General features: G+C 46.8%; 1 protein-coding gene; it reads left to right on the top strand.

Moving 5' to 3' along the window:
• Nucleotides 1-24,421, top strand: part of LOC115643690 (cytochrome P450 2D14-like) — a 66,440-nt gene that overhangs the window by 21,909 nt on the left and 20,110 nt on the right.

The following is a 24,421-nucleotide window of genomic DNA, read 5'->3' as shown; positions in this document are numbered from 1 at the left end:
GCCTCCAGCTGCTATGATAGTCCAGGCAGGACATTGAGCGGTGTGGGGGAGAGGAGCCCAGCATCCCGCTGCTATGATAGTCCAGGCAGTACAGAATCTTTTCTTTACACATGAAAGGGAGGGGGCTGATGGAGCTCAGCCCCCAGTTGCTATGATGAAGACGGTTACCAGCCGTTCTGTCTCATCTACTGGGAATGACCAGGAATCATTCCTATTTTTTACCCAGGCGCCCCCGGCCAGCCTCTCCTGAGGCCAGCCAGGAGTACTCAGCAGCTATCAAGCATATTCTACCGTCTGCCACTGGGGAGGGAAGAGGAGCGGATACTGCTCTTTACTGCCGCAGTATTGCATCTACCAGCCGCATTCAGTACACATAGGGTGACATTAAAAAAAGTCAAGAAACGATATTTTCCCCTTTTCTTTCACGTGGGGGGGAGGGAGTAAATTGAAGAGCTATACCCTGAACCATGCCGGACAATGTGTTTTAACCTACGGGCATTGGGTGCTCAGCCAAGAATGCAAATACTATTCGGAGACTGCTGTGGACAGTGGGATAGCTGGAGTCCTCAGTACCCCCTCCCTCCCTCCATGAGCGTCCATTTGATTCTTTGGCTTTCCGTTACGCTTGTCATGCAGCACTGTGTAGCTTGGTGATTTTTTTCAAACGCTTTGGCATTTTGTCTTCTGTAACGGAGCTCTGATAGAACAGATTTGTCTCCCCATACAACGATCAGATCCAGTATCTCCCGTACGGTCCATGTTGGAGCTCTTTTTGGATTTGGGACTGCATCACCACCCGTGCTGATCAGAGCTCCACGCTGGGCAAACAGGAAATGAAATTCAAAAGTTCGTGAGGCTTTTCCTGTCAACCTCGCCACTGCATCCAAGTTCAGATTGCTGTCCAGAGCGGTCACAGTGGTGCACTGTGGGATACCGCCCGGAGGTCAATACCATCGATTTGCGGCCACACTAACCCTAATCCGATATGGTAATACCAATTTTAGCGCTACTCCTCTTGTTGGGGAGGAGTAGAGAAACCGATTTAAAGAGCCCTTTATATCGATATAAAGGGCCTCGTAGTGTGGACGAGAGCGGCATTAAATCGGTTTAACGCTGCTAAAATTGGTTTAAACACGTAGTGTAGACCAGGCCTTAGTTTCCCATAGCCCTGTCTAGGCTGTAGAAAACAGAGACTAGCCAGCACACATCAGCACTTCAGCCAAGCCACCTGTCCACCCACAGACCGCCCAGCCACACAGCCTGGAGAAATGGAGTAGACTGTTATCAAACTGTAACAGGGAGATGATGATGATAATATTTCCTTTGTTCCACTGTATCTGCCTTGCCTGTTTAGAATGTAAACTCTTCAGGGCTGGGATGGTCTCCTACTGTATATCTGTACAGTGCCCAGCACAAAGAGACTTCCAGGTACTATGCTAATAGAAACAATAAAATCACTTACTAAGGATGGTTGGTGCTTTCAGGTGGAAAGAGAATTTAAGTTTTCCCCTGCAAAAAAAATAAAAACAATGTAATAACCCCAAACTTTTTTTTAGCAGGAGGAGTGGTTTCCCTCACCCCTTTAAGTTGTGTGTTTCCATTTGGGAGTCTTACGGATCCCTCTGTTCATCCCTACTTTTTTGGATACTCCTCTGTTGCAGCTGACATTTGCCTGTCATGGATGAGACCGTATTCCCTTTGGACTCCCTTAAGACTAGTCCTTCATTAGGGTACTACTGACTAATGCAGAGTACTTCCTGCCCTACGAATGGAACACATTGCCTCCAATGCAGTAAAGTTTACCAGCATACAGTAACATTTCTAACTAGGCGTAATGGGATCAGCACCCAGCTCTCATGAGTGCTCCCTTTTCTCTGGCCAATATGCTTGTGATCCCAGTTTTTTTCGGGGTGGCACCCACCTCTCGTGAGTCCCTCCCCCCTAGCCAATGGTTCTCTCAGTGTGTCTTCAGTGATGCAGCTCTCCAGCTGAGTTTAAGTCCGGGGGTGCTGCAGGTGCTGGGGGAGGTGACTCTGGATCCCTGCTGGTACTGGGGGAGGGAGGGTTGGTGGGACTCCCTACTCGGCTCTGCATCCCTGCAGCTCCTAGGCACCAGAAGTAGGGGCGAGGGCAGGGGCTTCTCCACTGCTCCCGCCACAAGTACCAGCTGTCACCGGTTCCATTGGCCGGGAACAACAGCCAATGGGAGTTGTGGGGGTGGGGCCTACAGGTGCCATCAGCATGCAGTGCAAAGACCCCCACCCCCACCCCTCTATTGCCTAGGATCTGCAGGCAAGTCCCCAACCCCAGCAAGCACCCTCCCCACCCCCTACCCCTAGCCATAAGCCCCCTCCCTCACACCCAAACTGCTGCTGCTGGCCCAGAGATTGCCCGGCTCAGGCAGCCCCTGGACCAGCATCAGCCACTGCAGAACTTAGGGAGATCACGGAAAGTCATGGAATCCGTGACAGACTCGCAGCCTTATGCATGGTGACTAGCCACAGGGCTGGAACAGCAGATGAAAGAAACATAGAATAATGACAGTGGAAGCAATTAATGGAATGACAGTGGAAGCAACCTACAGTGTTATTAGCAGCACAGAGGCTCTGTGAATTGCTGTAGTGAAGGAGGAGAAACAGGTGCACCAGAGGGAGAATTTGGACTGGGCAATAACCAAAGCCTTTCTAGAATTTCCAGGTCTATCTGGGGAGTCCCAGGATCCAGATATGGCAATAAGCCAATGTAGCTGAAGGAGGAGGAATTGTGGGATAAGGGGCCTCTGCACTAGGTATATAACTCTGTATTGTAATGTTGTTGGCAGGACCAGCCCTGGATCAAATGGTGTCCCAGGCGAGGAATGTCTTTGGCGCCCTCCTCCACCCCCCCTCCAAAAAAATTCCCCTCCAATTTGTTAAACTTTTGAATACCTTATTTTTTATTGCACTTGTAACCCATTTCACGACTTGGATGCACGATTTGCATGCAGGAGTTATCCCTGTCATATAAAATGATAAATGTGCATGTTAGGATCGCCTGGATTGCCTGCTCCTAAATCCAGCTCTGATGCAGGAAAGGCAGCACTGAATGGACACATGGGTTCCATCAGTAGCTCAGGCCCAGTTGTGGATGCCCAGTTGTATCCTTCTGTGATCTCAGCCACACTGGTCACATCCCTCTGGGTGCACTCTGTATAGTTACGCCCACCTCCATTACACCAGCACCCACTGTGGACTTCCCAGTCCAAATGTCCAGCAGCTACCCTGGTTAGTCAGCTCCCATGGGCCAATGTCCATGCTTTTCGGTGGCAATTGGATATCGGGGACAGCTCACTGTGGAGGTCTCATTCTGAAGTTCTGCAGTCAACACTGGAAATTCTGGGTCTCAAAATTCAGTCCCACCAGTCTTGGGGCCCTGGTCTGGATCCAATAGTGATGACTGTCATCCTTAAGCATACATGGAGCCGGCGTTCCTGGAGATGGTTGGTGCACATCTAGTGCTTCTTATTATTGTTGCTGTTTTTGGTTATTTAAAGGTCCAGTTAGCATTTCAGGAACACTGAGTAATAAAATAAACAAATAAACCTTCCAGCCTTGAAGTGCCTTGTGCATCCAAAGTCTGACTGCAATGCTTTTGCTGTGTGTCCAGCCCATTCCATTCTCCTCAGCCTGTATTCAGTGATATTGCAAGAGAAGCTGAGCAAGCAAGGTCCACAAAGGCAAACCCTTCTCCATAACCTTGAGTAGTTTTGTGTGTTGGCTTCTGTGCTAGCTCTGGTTATGGTGGCATGCTTCATGGGTGCTACACGAGTTCACAAAATGCAGGCTCACCAGAACTGTCATGTGGAAGCTCTTATGTTTATTATGGAAGTTTGCAGCAAAACCCTGACCTATTAAATCAATGGGGGGTTGACCTTGACTTCAGTAGGTGTAGGATTCCCAGGCTGTAACTCCATAGTTAAGAATGAGTTGAGTTTTATGCTTAAAGCAGAACTTTAAAGTTTAAAGCTAAAAGCTAAACCTCTTTGCTATGTACGAGGAGTACACTGTATCGTCCCCAAATCTATGGCACTGAGTACTGTAACCCTTTGGCCAAAGACGTTGGCAGCAGCACGGGCCAATGCCTTCTTTCTAGACTATTTGCTTAATTTTGGCTCAAGTCTCCACCCAATAATCTGGGTCCCTATATCCAATCTAGGCACCTTTGATAGGGAAATCCATTGCTGCTTGCCTACCACCTCCTGCTATAACAGTTTCAGTAGCTAGGACAGGGAGACCTCACCAAAGTCTTTAGACCAGCATAGACGGATGCTGTAAACTCCTCTGCTTCCACCATAGTCCACACAGCAGCTCTCAGTCTGCTTGCAAGCTGTAGGTGAGACCCGTTGCCACTTTGCTGCACTCACTGCTGGCCAGGTGACCAGAACTGCAGAATGGTTCTGTCCTCCACTTGCTCGATGACTAGAACCACTGCTGAGCTCTGCCCCATCAGGCAACTGTAGCTTTCAGCTCAGTTTTGTTTTGTTTTTTTAAGGTATTGGGGGAATCAGGGATCTAACAGTCCCATAAGAGTTCTTACCCCCTGTGGAAGCATTCCCAGAAATTAACCAAGAACAGACAATCTCTCTTTTTTCCAGAACTTGGGCTCCTTCTGTTCAAGGACTCTTACCAGACCTCGACAAACATAAGTCTTCTTTAGAGTGACCCTGTACTCAGTCATTGTTCAGGCTTTGCCCAGATGGTTCCCGCCAGAGTAATCTCCAAAATACGGTCCGCAAGTACAATGCTCAGCCAAATTATACCCCTATGTCCCCAAATTACCTGAAGCTAATATGTAAATATGGTGCTGCCTTGCTTAGTCCATGCCCCTTGGTCTCCAGCAGATGACAGCAGAGAGCTGACTGTTACCTTTCTTCTTTCCCTACTGACTGTCTTCCCTGAGGATTTACAGGTCAAATTGTTAATTAGTTAGCGTTAAAATCAATCAAAAGTGAACTTTTAGGAAATGCTGCACTTGGCTCATCTTGTCTTTGACTGAGCGATCCTGATGACAGAGTAAGACAGACAGTTCTGTGTGGTTAAATCTCCTAGAAAACACATGCATAAACAATATTGAAGAAATTAGGTTGTAATTAAGTTATATTCTTAATGATTGATGTCTAATTGTTATAATTCCAGTCATGGACGACTCAAATCCTTCTTAAGTAGTGTCATTGTGATGGTTAGAAACAGTTAGAGCAGCCATATATTTAAAGAAGAAACAAACAAACCATAGATAGTGATGTCAGAAGTAACAAAACCAGTCAAACCTCTTCCTTTCTAGCTAATTTCCCGGCTATAATTCTATTGCTGAAGTGGAGAGAGTGGGACGGTATCAAGAGCCCTCACCAGTACATTTTTTGACTCCAGTATCATGAGATTGGCTCCCAGCTGCGACGACTCCTACAAATTTTGTGTAAAATTATGGCCTGTATGAAATGGGGACAGGCACACCTTCCTCACCACTCCTATGAGGTCTAGGGAGGAGCTAAAGAGAAACAATAACTACACAGCCCGGCACTTTGCTGTTTGTAAAGTCCTGTGCAGACTTATGGCACTTTGTTATTAGAAGAGAGGGCGTGACTAGAATAGAATAGCTAGAGAAATAGATACAAAAAGAGAGGGAAAGGAAGAGAGGGATGGGAGGAGTGAGAGAGGGAAAGTAGGAGAAAGAAACTGAAAGACAGACTGGGAGAAGGTGAAACAGGCAGAAGGAGAGTGTTGGAAGGGAAAGGGAAAAAACTTACTGGGGGAAAGAGTGAGGTAACACCTGGCCTCTCTTTTGCTGTCTTTATCCTGGTTTTCGATCACAGGAAGCGCAGAAAGAGATAAAAAAAACTACCCCCAGGGTTCTGTCTCCTTCCCTTTCGTTGGGAACTTGCTGCAGGTCAATTTCCAGTGTCCTCGCCTGGCTTTAACTGAGGTAAATGCCAGAGGGGCAGATGCCTTTCACTGACTGGCAGAGAGGGTTGGTGAATAGCACCCATGCCAGATCAGTTTCCAGTTTTTGAGTGGCAGCTGAAGTGCATTTATTATTTACTGCATTGCAGGAAGATTTCAATCTATAAAAGGAGAAAAAGCTAAACAATAAAAGCAAAGCAGAAAAGCATTTTACATTTACATCATGTGAGCTTGTGACATCCCCCTGTCACTGTAATCAGTGTGGGTGGTTGGTTAATTGTTGATCAGTCATACACTATGGAACCGTGTGTACATCGAGATTGTAAATCAGTTTGTTACTATAAAGAAAGCATTGACGCTAGATTACACTACTGTAATGGTTGCGAAAGCAGCAATGTAAGTGCCTTATTCTTCATTTGGGCCCTTAAACTAGGACTTGGACACACCCTCCCAAGGTGTGTGTGTAAACTGGAGAATTACATCACTTTAGCGATGGTTCCCATACACAGCTGTACAGCAGAGCTGGTGGGAATGGTTTCATTGAACCAGTTTTTAGACAACAAATGCTGGTTTTAATGACTATTCCCCGTTGGTGGCCTTTTGAAGGGAAAATTTATTCACTTTGGAAAAAGTTTGTTTCACAGTTCTTCATTTTTAATTATTTTTATATTATTTCGTAACGCATCAGTAGCAGTACTATTCAGAGCACTGTTACCACTGACATGTGATGGATAAAATGTAACTAGACAAATAAAAAGCTCCATATAACAAAACAGCCTTAGAATCCAAACTTCCAGATTTCAAAATGACATTTTGAAACAAAAACTTTTCAGAACAGGACTTTTTTGGGAATTTTTCAATATCTGGGAAATTTGTTTCAAGTCTGATTCTAACTGGAAACAATTTTCAAAATGTCAAAGTTTCTCGCTGACTGGAAATTGAGTATTGAGCAGCGCGAATGGACAGCCGAGTATTGGTGCAGTGAGACAGTACTTTCATTGAATCATAGAAGATCAGGGTTGGAAGGGACTTCAGGAGGTCATCTAGTCCAACCCCCTGCTCAAAGCAGGACCAATTCCCAACTAAATCATTCTAGCCAGGGCTTTGTCAAGCCTGACCGTAAAAACCTCCAGGGAAAGAGATTCCACCACCTCCCTAGATAACCCATTCCAGTGCTTCACCACTCTCTGAGTGAAGAAGTTTTTCCTAATATCCAACCTAAACCTCCCCCACTGCAACTTGAGACCATTACTCCTTGTTCTGTCATCAGGTACCACTGAAAACAGTCTAGATCCATCCTCTTTGGAACCCTCTTTCAGGTAGTTGAAAGCAGCTATCAAATCCCCCCTCATTTTTTTCTTCTGCAGACTAAACAATCCCAGTTCCCTCAGCCTCTCCTTATAAGTCGTGCTCCAGCCCCCTCATCATTTTTGTTGCCCTCCGCTGGACTCTTTCCAATTTTTCCACATCCGTCTTGTAGTGTGGGGCCCAAAACTGGACACAGTACTCCAGATGAGGCCTCACCAAAGTCAAATAGACGGGAATGATCACATCCCCTGATCTGCTGGCAGTGCTCCTACTTACACAACCCTAAATGCCGGTAGCCTTCTTTGCAACAAGGGAACACTGTTGACTCATATCCAGCTCCTCGTCCACTGTAACCCCTAGTTCCTTCTCTGCAGAACTGCTTCCTAGCCATTCGGTCCCTAGTCTGTAACAGTGAATGGGATTCTTCCGTCCTAAGTGCAGGACTCTGCACTTGTCCTTGTTGAACCTCATCCGATTTCTTTTCACCCAGTCCTGTAATTTGTCTAGGTCCCTCTGTATCCTATCCCTCCCCTCCAGTGTATCTACCACTCCTCCCAGTTTGGTGTCATCTGCAAACTTGCTGAGAGTGCAGTCCACGCCATCCTCCAGATCATTAATGAAGATATTGAACAAAACCGGCCCCAGGACCAACCCTTGGGGCACTCCACTTGATACCGGCTGCCAACTAGACATGGAGCCATTGATCACTACCCACTGAGCCCGATGATCTAGCCAGCTTTCTATCCACCTTATAGTCCAATCATCCAGCCCATACTTCTTTAACTTGCTGGCAAGAATACTGTGGGAAACAGTACCAAAAGCTTTGCTAAAGTCAAGGAATAACACATCCACTGCTTTCCCCTCACCCACAGAGCCAGTTCTCTTATCACAGAAGGCAATTAGGTTAATTAGGCATGACTTGCCCTTGGCGAATCCATGCTGACTGTTCCTGATCACTTTGCTCTCCTCTAAGTGCTTCAGAATTGATTCCCTGAGGACCTGCTCCATGATTTTTCCAGGGACTGAGGTGAGGCTGACTGGCCTGTAGTTCCCTGGATCCTCCTACTTCCCTTTTTTAAAGATGGGCATTACACTAGCCTTTTTCCAGTCACACGGGACCTCCCCCGTTCGCCATGAGTTTTCAAAAATAATGGCCAATGGCTCTGCAATCACATCCGCCAACTCTTTTAGCACCCTTGGATGCAGCGTATCCAGCCCCATGGACTTGTGCTCCTCCAGTTTTTCTGAATAGTCCCGAATCACTTCTTTCTCCGCAGAGGGCTGGTCACCTTCTCCCCGTACTGTGCTGCCCAGTGCAGCAGTCTGGGAGCTGACCTTGTTCGTGAAGACAGAGGCAAAAAAGTCATTGAGTACATTAGCTTTTTCCACATCCTCTGTCACTAGGTTGCCTCTCTCATTCAGTAAGGGGCCCACACTTTCCTTGACTTTCTTCTTGTTGCTAACATATCAGAAGAAACCCTTCTTGTTACTCTTAACATCTTTTGCTAGCTGCAACTCCAAGTGTGATTTGGCCTTCCTGATTTCACTCCTGCATGCCTGAGCAATATTTTTATACTTCTCCCTGGTCATTTGTCCAATCTTCCACATCTTGTAAGCTTCTTTTTTGCGTTTAAGATCAGCAAGGATTTCACTGTTAAGCCAGCTGGTTGCCTGCCATATTTACTATTCTTCCTACACATCAGGATGGTTTGTTCCTGCAACCTCAATAAGGATTCTTTAAAATACAACCAGCTCTCCTGGACTTCTTTCCCCCTCATGTTATTTTCCCAGGGGATCCTGCACATCAGCTCCCTGAGGGAGTCAAAGTCTGCTTTTCTGAAGTCCAGGGTCTGTATTCTGCTGCTCTCCTTTCTTCCTTGTCTCAGTATCCTGAACGCGACCATCTCATGGTCATTGCCTCCCAGGTTCCCATCCACTTTTGCTTCCCCTACTAATTCTTCCCTGTTTGTGAGCAGCAGGTCAAGAAGAGCTCTGCTAGTTGGTTCCTCCAGCACTTGCACCAGGAAATTGTCCTCTACACTTCCCAAAAACTTCCGGGATTGTCTGTGCACTGCTGTATTGCTCTCCCAGCAGATATCAGGGTGATTAAAGTCTCCCATGAGAACTAGGGCCTGTGATCCAGTAACTTCTGCTAGTTGCCGGAAAGAGAGCCTCGTCCACCTCATTCCCCTGGTCTGGTGGTCTATAGCAGACTCCCACCATGACATCAGCCTTGTTGCTCACACTTCTAAACTTAATCCAGTATTGTAAATATGAAATTGGAGCAGCCAAAGTTCCTTATTTGGGACACTGGATTGAGAGCAGGCAAATCTTTCCTGACCCCTTGAAAGTGGAAGCCATTGTTAATGACTTATATCCCAGAGCAAAACGGAGTTCCAGTCCTTCATAGGTCTGGTTAATTGTTACTGCTGATTTGTGCAGGGGTTCAGGGACATTGTGTCTGCTATCACAGGCTTGTGCAAGAAGACAAAACCAAACACAGTCACGTGGGCAAAAGCTTGTCCACAGGGTTCTGATAAGGTAAATGAACATTCTGTCTGAAAAGCCTGTTCTGGCCAGTCTTGATTTTGATAAAGTGTTTGAACTATGTACTGATGTGTCAGACATTGGTTTAAGTGCAGCAGCAGTGCAATCAGGGGAAAGGAACAAAAGCCCCTTGCTTTCTTGAGCAAAACATTGACCCCCACTGAACAGAATTACAGGAAAAGGATGTTATGCTGTTGAGTAGGCAATCAAACAATTAAGGTCCTCTCTCTTTAGCAGAGAGTTCAAGGCTTGAACTGGCCAATCTCCATTAATCTGGGTACATAGAACCAAAGGCACCAATTCCAAACTGGGCGGTGGAGCATGAGGCTCCAAGAATATGACTTGGAAATTGTCCCAGTGGCTGGCCCTCCTACAGCACTGTAAGAGGGGAGATGTGACCACCTGAAGACCCCTTTGTGCTAACTGGCAAAGGGCACACTCAAGTCACTGATGTCCAAATATTTAGCCAAACAGTGTTTTGTAAGGTTTCCTATAGAACTAGTGACATGCTGGTCATGGATAACATTGTGGGATGTATGTATGGGTTGTGTATAGAGAGTTATGTATGTGTGTTGTAATATAGTCTTAAAATATGTTGTGGAGGCAACTGATAAACAAGGTTGTCGTAGAGAAAGGAGCTGGTGGGATGAAGGGGCTCTGATGTCAAGGTTTCTGTCCCCGCCCCGCCCCTCTGCACCTCATCTCTGCAGGGCCCAGGAGTGGGAGGTGGGACAGAGCTTGCTGGCAGCTGATGCTGTGTCTGAACAGGCAGGCTTCAGACTGGTGTGTCTCTCTCTCTCACGCACGCACGCACACACACACACATTGTGTGTGTCTATCTGTATGTCTCTCTCTCTCTCTTACACTCACCTCCCAACACATTGTTATATTGTTTTTGTTGTCACTTCTTGATATTTCCTGCAATGTACATAAATTCTCTGTAATTTTAATCTTTTAAAAGTGCTGCTGTTTGAGTTTTTGACTGGTCTATGCATTTCATAATTTATATTTCTCTCTTATGCTTAAATTTAATTCTTTGTGTAGTGAGTTCTAAAATGCCTAACCTGTCCTGCCTGTTGTAATTATCCCTATGGTCACATTTTAAAAATATATATTATGTCCAGGGTTTTTGTTTCTACATTACCTCAATATTGGTGCACAGAAGAAAATTCATTCGGTACATGGATGGAAAAAGTGAGAGGGAACTTTGCACAGGACTGTAAAAAGAAGTATGCAGTGTAGTTGTAGGCATGTCGTTCCCAGGGTATTAGAGGGACAGACTGGGTTCTGGCTCTATAAAAAGAAAGGGAGAGGACCCTTAGCTATCCATCACTTAAGGGGAAAAGAGGCCAGTATTCTTGAAAGCTGTTGAAAGTGAGTCCATCAGATATGTGAGTTGAAGAGGCCTAGAATTGACTGTAGGGGAGAAATTGCCTCAGACTGGGATTATAATCTGTTAAAACACTTTCTAATGTCTACACTTTTTCTTTTGTTTTATTTGTAACCATCTTCTGTTCCTATTATCTCTGCTTAATATCACTTAAATCTCTGTTCTTTATTCATAAATTTATTCATATTTTATTATAAATTCATCTGAGTGCTGTTATATTAAAGTGGGGTGTGGATCCTCAGCTGAGCCAACAAGCTGGTGTGTCTCTCGGGAGGTAGATGGACTTCTGTGATTATCCAGTGACAGGGTCCAGACGCTACCAAGACATGTCACTGGAGAACTCAGGAACTGGGTTCACTGAATGCTATTTGCAAAACCAGGTTTAGACTGGCAGAATCTTGAGGAGTTTGCTAGTAAGGCAGACAGACTGGTGTGGCAGGGCACAAGTTTAAGATCCAGCAAAGATCTCTCTGGCTATGGCAGAGAGGTGACGGAATGACTTATGGTTCTGGGCTCACTAAGGAGAGTGTCACACATCACATCTATTAGAGTTTGCATTCTGTGTAGAATAGCATTTCTAGAGGTTTGAGAAACACTATCCCTAATTTAAAGGTACTTTTGGGGCCAGGATGTGCCTGTTCTGCTCTCTTGCTCACAGTCAACAAGTTGCCTCTCCTCATGCCGGTTTTCTTGCTCCCATTGTCCCAATCTCTGTTGCTGTGTTGCATCTTTTATTTTTTTGATCAGTGTTACTTAATGAAAGGTGTCGGATTGACAGTCCCTTTTAGACTGAAGTCCTCTGTCTGCAGAATGGGCAATGGTAATGCAAGATTTACACAGGAACATATGCCTCACTAACTCCAATCCACACAGACCCACTCTAAACAGGAGAGAGGAGTTTGAGGTCCTTGCCTTTCCTCCAGAGACTGCAAATGTGGGATCCAGTCAGCACTCTGTGTGATTGTACCAAAATGCCTGGTGGGGTGTGTGTGTTTGTGTGTGTTTATTTGATTTGTTCTGTAAAGTGAGCATCTGTCCCACTGGAAGGTGGGCAGAAACCACCAGTTTATGGTCACATAAGATATTGAAGAGTGACTGTTTGACCATTACAGTCCTGGGTTGATTTTGAACCAGAAACCTAGATGCAAAGGGCTCTATAGCCTGTTCTCTTGAGTTAGCTAGGGTATGTCTACACTATGAAATGAGGTCAAATTTATAGAAATCAATTTTTAGAAATCGTTTTTATACAGTCGATTGTGTGTGTCCCTACACAAAATGCTCTAAGTGCGTTAACTCAGCGGACTGAGTCCACAGTACCGAGGCTAGCGCTGACTTCCAGAATGTTGCACTGTGGGTAGCTACCCCACAGTTCCCACAGTCTCCACCACCCATTGCAATTCTGGGTTGAGCTCCCAATGTCTGATGTGGCAAAAACAGTGTAGTGGGTGGTTCTGAGTACATGTTGTCATGTCCCCCTCTCCTTCCATCCCTCCCTCCATGAAAGCAATGACAGACAATCATTTCCTGCTTTTTTTCCTGGATAACCTGAGTAGATGCCATACCACGGCAAGCATGGAGCCACTCAGCTCACTGTCACCATATGTCTTCTGTAGGGTGGCAAATGTTAAGAGGAAAATATCGAGACTGTCGCAGGGGGGGCTTTTTTTTTTTTTTTTACACTCACCCATCTGGGAGTTCAGCAGCAATTCCTCTGGGTGGAGCTCAACCATATGCTGGAGCCATATGAGTTTGATGCTCCAGCAGCCTGAGCCCTGACTCGTACCTTCTGTCAGCAAGCTGACACCACCTATCATCTTCAGCCCGCCACTTACTCTCTTCAGCCCACCACCTCTCCTCGCATTCATATTGTGCTTTCCTGCACTCTGACATTGTCTGCCTCAAGGCATTCTGCTGGGCTCTGTCAGTGCGGGAGGACAGCATGAACTCAGAGAACATTTCATCCTGAGTTTGTTTTTTTGCCTTCTAATCTTCGCTAGCCTCTGTGAAGGAGAAACATATGCAGCTGGTGGAGGAAAAAAAAGGGAGAGTGGTAGTTAAAAAGACACATTTTATTGAACAACGGGTACACTCTTTCACGGTAAACCTTGCTGTTAACATTACATAGCACAAGTGCTTTCGTTACAAGGTCGCATTTTGCCTCTTATTGAAGGAGGTACTGCCGGTGTGGTGTGAGAGATCACTCATGCAGGACTGGGCAAAAGAATTTGGCCATGGTAAGCCTCAGTCTTTTGGCTTCTTTGAAACCATTCCCACATGTTATAAAGGTTAAACAACAGTGCCCTCATTTCCCATACCAAGCACCCGTTGGGTTGGCCATTTAAAATGGGTTGGCAATTTAAAAGGAGGGGCTGAGGTTTGCAGGTTAGCTTGCAGCACAAACCCAACTAATCCACCTCTCCCCCCGCTCAATTCTCTGGGATGATCGCTTCACCCCTCTCCCGCACCATGTGGCTAACAGTGGGGAACATTTCTGTTCAGCCAGAGGCAAACAGCTAAGCAGGAACAGGCACCTCTGAATGTCCCCTTAATAAAATCACCCTATTTCAACCAGGTGACCATGAATGATATCACTCTACTGAGGATAACACAGATAGATAACGAATGGATGTTGTTTGAATGCAATCATTCCAGACTATGTGCTACTGGCCTGGCATGGTAAAGTGTCTTACCATGGAGGACGGAATAAAGCTGCCCTCCCCAGAAACCTTTTGCAAAGGCTTTGGGAGCATATCCAGGAGAGCTTTATGGAGATGTCCCTGGAGGATTTCCGCTCCATCTCCAGACACGTTAACAGACTTTTCCAGTAACTGTACTGGCGGCGAATGCCAGGGAAAATTGATCATTAAACACGCTTGCTTTTAAACCGCGTCTAAAATTTACAAAGGTACACTCACCAGAGGTCTCTTCTCCGCCTTCAGGGTCCGAGAGGCAGCTTTGGGTGGGTTCGCGGGTTACTGGCTCCAGGTCCAGGATGAGGAAACAGATCCTGGCTGTTGGGGAAACCAGTTTCTCTGCTTCCTTGCTGTGAGCTATCTTCAACCTCCTCCTCCTCCTCCTCCTCTTCCTCATCCCCAAAACCTGCTTCCGTGTTGCGTCCTACTCCATTGACGGAGTCAAAGCACAGGGTGTCACGGAGTGTGGGGGAGTCCGGCCCTGCACCCCTCTTCCTGGGACCCACAGTGACTCTCAGCCAGCCAGTAAAACAGAAGGTTTATTGGACAACAGGAACACAGGTTACAGCAGAGCTTGCAGGCACAGTCAGGACCCCTCCACCGAGTCCTTCTGGGGGTTCAGGGTGCTTGGATCCTAGCTAGGATACCCTGAATTCTGCCCATCCAGCCCCAAGCCCAAACTCAAACTGCTTCCCTCCTGCCACTCCCTTCCTTTGTCCCCTTCCCGGGCAAAGGTGTTGACCTTTCCCCTCCCTTACCTAGCTCCAGTTACAGGCTCTGGCATCGTCCATCCCCTAAAGTCCTCCCCTGCTCTCCCACTCCCCACACAGACAGTACCTACTGCATCACACAGGGTTGGGGTAGTGGTGGCTGCACCCCCTAGAATGGCATGCAGCTCATCATAGAAGCGACACGTTTGGGGCTGTGACCCGGACCGGCCGTTTGCCTCTCTGGTTTTTTGGTAAGTTTGCCTGAGTTCCTTAATTTTCACATGGCACTGCTGCAAGTCCCTGTTATAACCTCTGTCCTCCATGCCCTTGGAGACTTTTTCAAATGTTTTGACATTTCGTTTACTGGAACGGAGTTCAGCTAGCACGAATTCGTCTCCCCGTATAGCAATCAGATCCTGTACCATGCTGGAGCTCTTTGGTCACCTCTGCTGATGAGCTCTGCATGGTCACCTGTGCAGATCAGCTCGCCACACTGACCAAACAGGAAATGAAATTCAAAAGTTTGCAGGGCTTTTCCTGTCTACCTGGCCAGTACATCTGAGTTGAGAGAAGCTGTCGAGAGCGGTCACAATAGAGCACTTTGGGATAGCTCCTGGAATCCAATACCATTGAATTGCATCCATACAACCCCAAATTTGACCTGGCAAGGCCGATTTCAGAGCTAATCCCTTCATTGGAAGTGGAGTAAAGAAATCGATTTAAGTAGGAAAAAAGGGCTTTGCCGTGTGGACAGGTCTAGGGTTAAATTGAGGTAATGCTGCTAAATTCAACCTAGAATTGTAATGTAGACCAGGCCCTACTCTCCCTCATGGGGGACTGAACTGGAACTGATCTCCTGCAGGTGAAAGGCTTCTCAATCCATCCTCCATTTTCTTCTTTTAAAAAAACCTCAATCTTAGTCCTCAATGTGTCTCTTGTGTTACTCTTCAGCATTTTTGGTTTTCTTTCCCCAAAGTGGACTTAAAACAGAGTGATCACCAGCAGGAAATGACTCTGCACATGGGGAACGAAATGACATCTGTATGCGAGGGCAGCAAAGAGCTGAAACAACATATGAGGAAAGTTGTGGTGACAGAGGAAGAGAGGTCAGCACAGCTCTAAAATGACAGTGTGTCCTAAATTGCTCCAAGCTGTTGTCTATCAGTCTAATCTAAAAGAATCTAAACATTTCTAATATATCAATAGTTTAAACAATTTCACTCCAGATGTGGTGGCATTTCCATGGTGAATAAAAAGGTCCCTGTATCTTGTCCTTAGGCACTACGTAAATTATGAGCAGCAATTATAATTTTGTTTTGGAGTGCCCCAGGAAGCCACTTGGGTCAGAATCCTCTGTTAGACATCACGATAATGACCTCTGTGGTCAAGGATTAAAATCTTGCATGTTCGCAATTTGGATTTCAGGATGGGGGTTAGAAGCAGACACAGGAGAAATGGGTGAAATAAAGTTTATTTTAGGGTGGGCAAACTTTTTGGCTCGAGGGCCACTTGGGGTTGCAAAACTGGATGGAGGGCTGGCTAAAGAAGGCTGTGCCTCCCCAAACAGCCTGGCCCCCGCCCCCATCCACCCCTTCCCACTTCCCACCCGTTGACGGCTCCCCTCAGAACCCCCGACCCTTGCAATTCACCCTGCTCCTTGTCCCCTAACCATCCCTTCCAGGACCCTCCACCTTCTATCTGACCCCTCCAACTTCCCATCCGCTGACAGCCCCCCTCAGAACCCCAGACCCATCCAACCCTCCCTGCTCCTTTTCCTCTAACCACCCCTTCTTGGGCCCCCCACCTGTAACTGCCCCCGGGACTCCACCCCCATCCAACACCTCTGTTCCCAGTCCCCTGACTGCTCTGACCCCTATCCACACCCCTGCCCCATGACAGCCCCCCCTGGGACTCCCAAGCTTATCCATTACCCCCATCCCCTGATCATCCCCAGAATCCCCACCCTATCCAACACCCACCACCCTCTGACTGCCCCTGGGACCCCCTGCCCTTATTCAACCGCCTGGCCCCCTTCCAGTGTCGCTCAGAGCAGCATGTCTGGCAGCCGTGCAACCCAGATGGAGCCAGACACGCTGCCGTGCTGCTCGGCAGGAGCGCACAACCCTGCTGCACATAGCACTGCCCGTGTGGCTGCGAGGGAGGGGAGTTAGCAGGGGAGGGGCCGGAGGCTAGCCTCATGGACCGGGCAGGATGGTCCCGCAGGTTGGAAGTGGACCGTGGGCCATAGTTTGCCCACCTCTGCTTTATTTGTACAAAAATGTTTCCTTTGTACAATGGCAAGAATTATGGTGGGTGAGTCAGTCCATGTGCCAGAGCATGATAACATTTTCAGTAGTAAATTCAGAGCTGAAGAAAGGTGTTGGGTTGAGAATGGAGACTGAGGGGTCTGCTGTTCTCCACAGAGCACGGATTCACAAGATGGAAACTCATCACTATCCTTCCCCTGTCAATACTGGGTATCTCAGCCCGGATCTGAACCTGCTCTTTGCGCAAGAGGGGAATTACATCTCCATGGGCCTTGCTCAGTCCTTGTCCTCGCTACTGACAATGCCAACAAAGTTCCTGCTGGTTGTGAAGCAATTTAGATGATGTGGATAACTAGCCTACTAGCACTTTGACTGAGGCCACTCATTCATCTCCCCTAAGCCACTGAGCGATGGTCTGAGAAGCAGGATTGGAAGCACTGATCTAGGATGAAAGGCTCTGTATCCCATCCCCACTTCCCTTATTCCTACAGTCCCTGGCCTAGCATGAATTCTGAGTGTTTATTTTCCATATATCTCATTTAGAAATACTGTGGGGTTTGAAACGGTCTCCATGGCCCAGGTTCTCAACTATGGTTGAGGAGAGCACAGTGCAGTTCAGAACTGGGGACAGAAAGCTAGTCTTTGTGCTCTCCCAAACCTGGGCTGACTGAGGTGTTCTGATTTCCTCATGTCATTTAGAGCAGACTAATACACCAAATAACCATGGGCCTTTCTGACAGCTGGAGATCAGAAGGGCCTTGGTACACCCCGGCCATGCCCCTTACAGTGGCAGCAAGGATGGAGGGATGGTATAGGAGCCACAACGTAGGCTGTACCCCAGGGAAGATGGTCCTATGGCACCTTCGCCTGCTCCACGCTTACGCATCACCCATGGTGTGTCATAAAATGGTGGTTTCATATCCTGAGATCTGGGCCTTGTATATTTGTTTTAATCAGTTTTAAAATCTGAACATTAAGGGACAATTTAGAGCAAAAGATTTCAGAAATGCAGTAATTAAAATGACCACGAGTAGTTCCATTGTCGCACATGCTTAAGTGCTTGACTTGATCAGGTCTTCAGTCTCCAATGTAAACAGTTCTGTGCTGTACATTATGTTGGCACCCAATTGTTTAATTAACGAATGTAATGAACTGATAACACTTGGACAGTCTGGTGTGTGTGTTTAGAATATAGATATTCAGGCCTGTCTGTAAAAGCTATACTTTAAGAACTCAGGAGTATTTTTATTACTTATGATATGAAACAAAGAATCAAAATCACAGTTCACCTGTGTATGGGCCTTCTCTCACTAGGATAGTCTGAGGCCTTGTTCTTAGGTTAAGGCCTTTGGCTAAGCAGCAGGGGCAGCCATAAGCTGGGAAGCGAATGGTCACATTCTCACATTCCAGACCAGTCACACTGAAATAAGGTGGTATTGGGCTGTTAGGAAGATGATCCTGTCCTGATAGTGCCCATCACCACCAGACAAAGAAACGGATCTTAAGATGGTTAAAGAGAACTTAGTTTGATAGCATCCTGTCAGGAAGAAATCACCTATCTCCGGTTGTGGTTGTGAAATCCTCATTTCTGTAGTGTTTTATCTTTATGGCCCCCACTTTTCTATTGTTAATCTGTCTGGTTCTCTAATTGTTTGTCTGCTATATAATTAATTTTGCTAGGTGTAAGTTAATGAGGGAACTGGGATATAATTGGTTAGAGAATTATGTTTCAATATGTTAGGATTGGTTCATAAAATTTCAGTAAAATGATTTGTTAAGGTGTAGCTAAGAATATTACTATATAAACTGGGGTCAAGCAGGAAGTGGAAGGGAAATTGGACTCATGCTTGCTCAGGCGAGGGGAACAGGGACACAGGAAAGGCTGTGCAGCATCAGATCTGGGAATGGGGACAGGGGGTAAATGCTTTGCGGCGTCAGAGCTGGGAATGGGGACACGGGGTAAACGCTCTGCGGCGTCAGAGCTGGGAATGGGGACACGGGGTAAACGCTCTGCGGCGTCAGAGCTGGGAATGGGAACACGGGGTAAATGCTCTGCGGTGTCAGATCTGGGAAGGGAACACTGGGGAACAGATTCTATCGGCGTATAGAGATGAGCCTGATTGGTGTGAAGGGCTACGGAATATGCTTGCTTGGAAACTAACCCCAATAAACGTCACTTTGTCTGAACTTTGGGCTTCTGGTCTTTTGCTGCTTGCTGTCTGCGTGACAAGAACCGGGGAAGTAGGAGGGTGAAGGGAAGGCCCTCTAACAATGTGTTTTACAAAATGGTGTCTATGGGGTGTTTTGTTGCTGTCTATATGGGCATCTCCTTGAAATCCTCCCCTCCCTTTCTTTAGCAGGCAGGAAGCTTTGGAAGAGTCAAAAACGTGACATTCTTTATGAAAAAGTTCCTGAGCAGAAACAGTGGATGGCGGATATGATCAAAATGCTCTACCAGATGGCAGCTAAAATTGATGGTACCTATTAGAACTGTACTATTATGAGTCTCATGTCTAAGCGTATTAGTGCTGTTGCTAGTACGTTGAGCATTGTTGGAATAAATAAGGAATCTACCAGTAATTTATTCCTTACAACTCTACAAATCAGGATCAGATTACTCCACCTAGCCCACTGGAGGATCTGGAGTGACATCTATTTTGATTTGCATAAGAATGGCCATACAGAGTCAGAGCAATGGTCTGTGTAGCCCAGTATCCTATCTTCCGACTGTGACTAATGTCAGATACTTCAGAAGGAGTGAAAAGAATAGGGCAATTATCAAGTGTTCCATCGCCGATCCAGTCCCAGCATCTGGCAGTCAGAGGTTTAGGAACATCCAGAGCATGGGGTTGCAGACCTGACCATCTTGGCTAATAGCCATTGAGGGACCTAACTTCCATGAAACTAGCATGGAACTCTCCCGGGACATAAACAATTTGCATGAAACTCTCCCGGGACATAAACAATCTCACTCTCAGATTTTAGGGCCCAACCAAGTTCCCACTGAAACGTGGTACTCAGACACATTTGTAGTGAAAACAAGTAAACATTTATTTAACAAAGTACAGTGATTTGAAAAGTAGCAAGTTGAAGTATTGGAAGCAAATGGTTTACATATAAAATAAAATGTTAACATGCTTTCTAGACCCTGGACTTATTCAACTAGATACTTTTCTGTCTTAATGTAACGTGCTTGGATGTTCTGCAAGAACGAGACCCCCAAACACTGTGAGTTATTTGGCTTTAATGAAGGTAAAGTGACACATTCGCAATGGGGACGCTGGGCTTTGCTGTCACTTTGGCGCGGAACCCAGCACTGAAGCTCAGCTCAGCCTGGGTCGGAGTCCAAAGGCGGGACCGGGAGCATACAGCTATATATACACAATACAAAAGCAACGTATACATATGCAAAAAGGGACTTTCCACAAGCTATGCCCGCCCTTTGGCCTAAGGCCATACAAACTGGTTTCAACCAGTTAAAAGCAAGTTATAACTGGCAGGCCGTGCTCTACAATGACCGGCCACTTAGCCGCAAGGCCGCTGAGAAAGCGAAGATACCCTAGCTAGGCCGTGACACAGTCTTCCGCAGTCCCCTACACTTGTAGAGTAAAGTTCCCCCAAAACCCTTCCAGTATCTTGCAGCCAGGCTTGGTTGTGATCTTCCATGAGACAAGCCATGCTGCCAGCTTGTCTCCTCAGTGGAAAGATGCAGAGGGTGTGTCTCTGTGCCCTCAGTGTTACCCCCCGGTTGGCATGGAATCCGGGTCCACTACCTCTGTCTGGGTGTCTGGTAACCCAGACGGGGCGTCTGTGGTCAGCTCAGGAACAGGAATGGGTCTGGAAGCTTGCCTGGTTTGGCTACATGTAACCATTCCCACTCTCTTGGCCCGCTTCACCTGGTTGGCCAAGTCTTCCCCCAGCAGCATGGGGATAGGATAATTGTCATAGACTGCAAAAGTCCACATTCCTGACCAGCCTTTGTACTGGACAGGCAGTTCAGCTGTAGGCAAGTCTACAGTTTGTGACATGAAGGGGTAAATTGTAACTTTGGCCTTTGGGTTGATGAATTTGGGGTCAACGAAGGATTGGTGGATAGCTGACACTTGTGCCCCCGTGTCTCTCCACGCAGTAACCTTCTTTCCGCCTACTCTCAAATTTTCCCTTCCCTCCAAGGGTATTTGAGAGGCATCCGGGCCTGGGGATCTTTGGTGTGATGGTGGTGTAATGAATTGCACTCGCATGGTGTTCTTGGGACAGTTGGTCTTGATATGTCCCAGTTCATTACACTTAAAGCATCTTCCATCTGATGGGTCACTGGGCCGAGGTGAGTTACTGGAGACTGGTGAGGTGGACGAATAGGGCGTCTGTGGCTTGACTTGGGTTGTATGTGGGGTCTTTGGCTGTCCTCGGTTGTAGGGTTTATGGTCAGTGTGCCCTCTGGGGTATTCGTTCCCCTTGACAGTAGCTTTCTTGCTTTCTGCCACTTCCATCCATCTGGCTCCAATCTCCCCCGCCTCAGTGAGATCTTTGGGTTTTCCATCTTGTATGTACCGTGTGATGTCTTCAGGAACACCATCCAAGAACTGCTCCATTTGTATGAGGAGGTGCAGTTCTTCCAAGGTTTTAACATTGCGTCCTGATATCCAGGCCTCATAATTTTTTGCAACGTAGTAGGCGTGTTTGGGAAATGACACATCTGGTTTCCACTTTTGGGTTCTGAAGCGCCGACGGGCATGATCTGGGGTTATCCCCATTCTGTATCTGGCCTTGGTTTGAAAAAGTTTATAGTCATTCATTTGCTGCTTAGGCATTTCAGCTGCCACCTCTGCTAAAGGTCCACTGAGCTGTGACCTCAATTCTACCATGTACTGGTCTTCGGGGATGCTGTCCCCAAGACAGGCTCTTTCAAAATTTTCCAAGAAGGCCTCGGTGTCATCACCTGCCTGGTAGGTGGGAAATTTCCTGTGCTGTGGAGCAATAATTGGCGATGGGTTGTTAGGATTGGCTGGAGTCTGTTGCTTAGCCTTTTCTAATTCCATGGCCTGTTGGTGGGCTTCCCTCTGGAGTGCTATCTGTCTTCTGTGGGCTGCCTCGTCTTCTTCTAGTTTTCTTTTGTGTGCTGCCTCTTTGGCTGCCTGTTCTCTTTGGTAGGCTGCCAGTTTGATGCTTTCTTCCTTTTCTTTCAGCTCCACCTCTTTTTGTCTTTTTTCCAGTTGTCGCCTGTGTTCAGCTTCTTTGATTTGTTCTTCTGCCTCCATTTTTGTCTTGGTAGACATGGTTCCTGTTTTCTTGTGTTGGGGTGCCCTCCGGTGTTTATCTTCTGAACTGCAGGCTCTGTTGCCTCCTGGGATCTGCCTAGCAACAATGCTTTTTTCCCTTTCTCTCTCTAGCTAATGTTCAATGAGAGGAAACCAGAAAAAACACTTTATTTGCATGTATATAGTGCTGGTACTTGCCTCCTAATGGGAGGGCTATTGTGTGACAAAAGACCCTTAACAGTCTGGTAATGGCTTCTTGCTTAACATGCAAGCCACAAACTGCCAGAGAGAGCAGAAAAAAAAATTCTCTCTGGTTTCTTTGAAAACCAAACCCTCTCTGCTAAAAAGTCCCTAGCAGAGAAAAGAAAAATATAATATTCCTACTGGCTTCTGGATTTTGTCTATCCCGTAACCACTGCCACTCATATCATACCTTTAGTCCCAGATTTGGACCTTAGCGTCCAAAATATGGGGGTTAGCATGAAAACCTCCAAGCTTAGTTACCAGCTTGGACCTGGTACTTGCTGCCACCACCCAAAAAATTAGAGTGTTTTGGGGCACTCTGGTCCCCCTGAAAAACCTTCCCTGGGGACCCCAAGACCCAAAATCTTGAGTCTCACAACAAAGGGAAATAATCCTTTTTCCCTTCCCCCCTCCAGGTGCTCCTGGAGAGATACACAGATACAAGCTCTGGGAATCCAAACAGAGTGACTCCCCCTCTCCGTTCCCAGTCCTGGAAACAAAAGCACTTTCCTCTTCACCCAGAGGGAATGCAAAATCAGGCTAGCAAATCCAACACACACAGATCTCCCCCTGATTTCTTCCTCCCACCAATTCCCTGGTGAGTACAGACTCAATTTCCCTGAAATTTCCCAGTAAAGAAAACTTTAACAGGTTTTAAAAAAGAAAGCTTTATATAAAAAAGAAAGAAAAATACATACAAATGGTCTCTCTGTATTAAGGTGACAATACAGGGTTAATTGCTTAAAAGAATATTGAATAAACAGCCTTATTCAAAAAGAATACAAATCAAAGCACTCCAGCACTTATATTCATGCAAATACCAAAGAGAAGAAACCATATAACTTACTATCTGATCTCTTTGTCCTTACACTTAGAAACAGAAGATTAGAAAGCAGAAACTACTTCTCCAAAGCTCAGAGAAAGCAGGCAGACAGAAAACAAAGACATCAGACACAAAATTCCCTCCACCCAAAGTTGAAAAAAATCCGGTTTCCTGATTGGTCCTCTGGTCAGGTGCTTCAGGTGAAAGAGACATTAACCCTTAGCTATCTGTTTATGACACAAGCCATGCTGCCAGCTTGTCTCCTCAGTGGAAAGATGCAGAGGGTGTGTCTCTGTGCCCTCAGTGTTACCCCCGTCCACTGTCCTTCCTTGTAAACTGGTTGCTGCTCAGCACCCATGGGTGGTTTTTTCCTGAGTGCTCCTTTCTTGTCAATTTCACTATCTCTTGATTAGCGTTTGGCTCAGTCTGAGGCTAGGGCTCCTCTGGGGCACAGCCACTACACAATACACACCTGACGAGGTGGAGAGAGAGAAGCATCTCTCACCTCCTCCCTGAGAGTGTTTAGTAGCTGGTTCTCTCTTCAATTCTATGTAAAAGTCATCCAATAAGAAAGAGAAGGACTCAGATCTAGTTAAACCCATTTTAAGCAATCTCTGGGGGGCTCAGCAAAAACTGGTTACTAACCAACCAAGTGAGGAGAAACGGTGAAGGTAGGGTGACCAGATAGCAAGTGTGAAAAATTTGGATGGGGAGGGTGGAAGGTAGTAGGAGTCTATATAAGAAAAAGTCCTGAATATCGGGATTGTCCCTATAAAATGGGGACATGCAGGAGCGGCGCTAGGGGTTTTAGTGCCATAGGCGCACGGCAATTTCGCTGCTCCGCGCGTTGGTCCCACGGCTCCGGTGAAGTTACTGCAGTCGTGCCTGCGGGAGGTTTACTGGAGCCGCGCAAGCAGCCGACTGTCCGTCCGCAGCCACAACTGCGGCAGCTCCACCAGAGCCACCTGCCGCCCCTTCAGCAAAACGCTGCCCACCAATAATCCTGGCACCTTAGGCGATTGCCTAGGCCGCCTAAATGGAAGCGGGGCCCTGGGGACATGTAGTCACTCTAGGAGAGGATTGCTACTTCTGAATACAAGGGGTAATTCGAGCCCTAGGATAGACTCACGCTTGCATATGGACTTAACCTTACAGCTCCCACAGGCTCAGAGGCGCCTTTCTCCCTCATGTTACATGGCGCAGATGCTGGAAATGGAGCTGTGGCCTTTCCCTTTTACAGGGGCTG

Source organism: Gopherus evgoodei, chromosome 1 (genome assembly GCF_007399415.2).
Source record: "Gopherus evgoodei ecotype Sinaloan lineage chromosome 1, rGopEvg1_v1.p, whole genome shotgun sequence".
Classification (NCBI taxonomy): Eukaryota; Metazoa; Chordata; order Testudines; family Testudinidae; genus Gopherus; species Gopherus evgoodei.
The sequence above is the reverse complement of the archived record's forward strand: the minus strand, read 5'-3'. Positions and strand labels throughout refer to the sequence as shown.